Consider the following 4,423-nt stretch of genomic DNA (forward strand, 5'->3'; position numbering starts at 1 on the left):
CTGTCGGGTTTATTGTTCTAACCAGGGGAGCACCATGTTAGCGAAGCTGGCAATAGTTTGGTTGAAATACCATTTTGGTTGACTGGAAGCCGTTCGTATTATCAAGTTTAAAATTTAGTCCAAACTAATGCAGTAAGGAAAGAAACAAAAACGTAAAAGTATATTTCCGGCTGTATGAACAGTAGTGTTTCGTTGTTATCTTGAGTATTTCCCCTGATCCTTTCAAACACAGACAAAAGCTTAGTACTGGGCATTTAGCTAAGACCAGTCTTCACAATAGCACCGTTTACTGTCACCATTATTTATTTGAGCGTGGAGGAACAGCACCTAGAAATAGATGTTAGGGCGTAACTTGCGATTTCTTGGCTGCTCCCTCTGTCGGTCTAGTTTGTCCATAGTTCCCCGGATGTTCGGTTCGTCACTTGACCCTTAGAAGGCTGAGGACACGGGGCATGGGTGAGAGGGTCTTGGTTGCTCGTCGGTCTCATAGAGTGTGGGCTCTGGAGACGAGTGTGGCATACTTCGTAGGTGGTTGTGGTGGCGAAGTTGCTTGTATATAAGAGGTAGGTGTGTGTGCGTTCATTTGTAAACACTTTTACGCCGAGCTAAAAGTAAACCGAATGATGAATGGACATATCTCTCGGTCGTGTGCGTGTCCCCGTGTGTGAATGTGTCTTCAGTCGAACGTCGCCCTTCGCCCGCCGGCATCAGAAGCTTGGTGTCATGCCAGTCTTGACAAAGGGGGTATGACAGCGTCCCAGGAGAAATGGAGTATTAACCCAAGTGTGAGGTCAGTGTGGAGTGGGTGAGTGGCTGAAGCAGGGAAATCACAACTTTGGAAGAACAGAATAAAAACGGAAGAATAGAAGGAAAATTAAAATACATCGATATATGTACGTGTTTCATCATCACACTTTTGGCACCCAGAGTGACGGAAAAATTTCAATAGAACGTTTTTGTAGAATTCTTTTTTCTGTAGGTTATTCCCTGGTGGTGGAAGAAGCTGTTAATCGAACTGCCTCACATAGTATGTATAAATATATATATTTAGTAATGCAAATACATCTTGACGACGTTATCTGGTATGACTACAGCCTCCATCAGACGATAGCCAACCAAAGTGACTTAGCGAAATCACACAACTCACCCACTTAATACGCTAGATTAACATTTACAAAAGTCATTAGCTTTACTGAAAACCTAATTACTAGAGGACTAGTTTCCAACAGTGAGTGTCATCTGCTAACGAATTTCATTTACAAAACCTGAATAACCTTTATGAGTCGTTGTTGACATCGGACGTGGATTGGAATGCGGTGGAGGGGAAGGCTAGATCAGCAGCAACTCGAGGAGGTGTCTTGGCGTCTGATTCTATTTTTGGAAATAAAAAACACATGGGGTTTATTTTGATGACATCACAAAAGTTACGGACGCTTTGTGAATATAGTCGATCATTTTGGTCTTTTCAGTTGTCAAAAAAGATGGAAAATAAGGATTTTAATGGTTACAGTTTCATTGAACAATCATCAAAACAGACGCCAGGACACCGAATTGCTACTGAGCTATCTTTCCCCATGCGGTGGATGGCGGGGTCGACCACAGTGGCTGCTCAGTGCGCTCCGCTTACTTGTGCGCTGGAAGCCAATGGCACGAAATATGGTTGGCGTGAGTTGTGACTGGCTAGGAATGCAATCGAGAATAACTGAAGAGGACGAATAATGTGGCCATCATCGTAATTTCACTTATACCTCAGATTAAATGCAATCAATTAGAGTATGGATTTCTCTAATGTAGAGCAAGTTTAAATAATGTTGTAACTTAGAAATTTATTTTAAAATTAATGTCCTTGATGTTCAAATTAGTGATTAATTGAGCTCTTATCAATGATATATGTTAGTCAACAAACGGACCCCTCACTGTAATAGACACTGGAGCCTGAAATCTGAAGCTTGCGTGAGATTCTTTAACTTGATCAGTGGCGAATTTCTGTCAGTTAGTCTTGCCATTTAGGTGTTTGAAACACAAAATAATCAACGTTTCTTTACTATTCGTCCTTGAAACACATCCCTTTTCTCTTAAGGCCTTGTATTTGGCTCGGTTTGTTTGAGAATCTGTCATATTTGGTATCTCTTAACAATGGGATATTTGCCTTGTTTACGCTTTCGGTGTTTGTTTGTTTGTTTTTTCTCTCTCTCGTCTCAGGAAAGGACTTCAGATTTCGTTCTCCAGCTGCTAAAATTTGTAACTTTTAACTGTCTGTCCACGAGACGTATATCTTTATTTTTGCCACTGTACAGTTTATTTTTAAGACTGATGTATATTTGCATATTTCTGTATGTGTAAAAAAATCACTCCTGCATAATATGATTTTTATGTTGTGCCAAACCAGCTCTTGAACATTAAAATAGTTCTTAAGTGTTTTACTGCATAATGTGTTGTGACCGAGTTGTGGTATCAGTAAGGAAATAATTTGTGCACAAAGAGATATTCAGATAATCGAGAGAAAAGTAAAGAAATAATGAAATTATCATTATGGAAACCTTAATCCCAGATTGTTCATTATGGGACCATATTTCCAAATTGTTTGTTAATGGAAGCCCAATTCCACGTGTTGAGAGACCTTACTGTAGTCGCACGGCCAAGGTTGTTGGTACCCTCCACCCAACACTTCGCAAGCGGAGGCTATTGTGAAGGGAAATAAATGTGTTCAATAATGGTACACTGAGGCTACTTCAAGCGTGGAGCAAGCGACAACCTTACGTCACAACACAGTGAATGACAACAGGCACGTGACATTACATCAACAGCAAAACAAAAAAACAAACATAAAAGAAAATTGCTAAAAAAAATCATTAATATCTCCATCCACAAAGTAAAGAAAAGTGGTGAGAAAGGAAATCTAGGAATCTTTACAACCTTAGCCCCCATTTTATCAATTTCCCCTAAATGGACACAAACCAGTCGAAGAAAGATGAGAAAAGAGAGCCTTGGTGTGGTGTCAGGTGGCTGTGTCGAGCGTCGTGTGGTGGTCCTGCATATCAGCGGGGGGTCTGACCGCTGCCTGGAAGCGTCGCGACCCTGGGTGCCGTGCGGGGAGCAAACTTTGTGCAAGTGAATGCTGTACGGTTTCGTGAGTGAGGGAATCAGATGTTATGATTTGGAGTGTTTGTGTATATTTTTTTGCATGGTAGAATTACACTGTGCAGGCCGCAAACCTTAAAATGAAAATTTATTGGACGTTTTGTTGTATGGATTTTTTTCGCATTGTGTTATATATATATATTATCTAAATCAAAGAAAAATTCCGAAGATACTAACTGCAGTTGTAAGGCCTTATGATATTATCAGAATTTGCATGTTGCTAATCCTTCTGGTCCCACAAAACCAGTTGCACGCGGCCAGTGATAGTCGGCGAGGCTTCATCCAGCAGAGAGAACGGCAAGGCGCGGCGCCCCCTCGGCCCATCAGTCAGTTTGTTGGTGTCTGTACGGCGCGCTCTGTACATATTTGCTGACCTCTATTTTTATTTTATTTACATGTGCCACGTGTACCACAGATGATTCATTATATCAAATAAATGTATTCGTAATAGGAAGTGTTTGTTTCATTGTTGATTGATCCTTTGTCTGTCACGCCAAGCATTAAATTTATAGTGAAACATTAATAAATTGTCAATAGACTCATTAGAGCCCAAACACTCCTTTCCAAGCCAGACACCCAAAGACACTTGTTTGCCATACTTTGACAAGACGTGTGTCGGTGTTCTGTGAATGAAGATATATTTGTAATATATATTGTAAGTGATTTGAAGCAGGTCAGCTTTTGATACCAGACGAAAATAGAAACAAATATAATAAAGAAAATCCGATGAAATTGCATATACTAGTAGTAATCGACGAGGCAGTTTCATCCTTGCAAAAGCCCATGTTAGCAAGGAACGTCAGTATTTCATATGTAATGGCTGTGTCGATAAAATCAAATTGATAACTTCTACTGGGAAAATAGACATTAAGTTTGAGAGAGCATAAGAATATCTAAGTTTAATATCAGGCATACCACTCTGCTATCTTATGAGTCGTATACTAGAATAATATATGTATATATATATATATATATATATATATATATATATATATATATATTTATAGCAGACACCTGAGAATAAAAATAAGACCAAAGTACATCCAATATATGTAATGTTAAATATCGCAGACGGTGATGAGCAGTCCTCAAAGAGAGCATTTTTTCATTTCTGAGACAGCTTTAATAAGAATGCATTTGGATTATAAAGAGTAACCCCGAGAAAAAAACAATATTTCATTCACTTTTTTGTTTTAAATACCATTATTTAGATTTTATGCTTAATATATTTGAACTGCAGGCAGCTGCCTTCAGACTACGCTTTTTCAGTTTGTAATCATAC

General features: G+C 39.2%; 1 protein-coding gene across 1 annotated transcript in view; it reads left to right on the forward strand.

Moving 5' to 3' along the window:
• Positions 1–3,595, forward strand: part of NetA (Netrin-A) — a gene marked incomplete in the record, with an annotated part of 535,888 nt that extends 532,293 nt beyond the window's left edge. The window contains 1 exon segment of the mRNA XM_070131929.1: positions 1–3,595. This exon segment is cut by the window's left edge and continues 1,867 nt beyond it.
• Between the last annotated feature and the right edge of the window lie 828 nt (positions 3,596–4,423).

The sequence above is a fragment of the Penaeus vannamei genome, chromosome 17, assembly GCF_042767895.1.
Source record: "Penaeus vannamei isolate JL-2024 chromosome 17, ASM4276789v1, whole genome shotgun sequence".
Taxonomy (NCBI): Eukaryota; Metazoa; Arthropoda; class Malacostraca; order Decapoda; family Penaeidae; genus Penaeus; species Penaeus vannamei.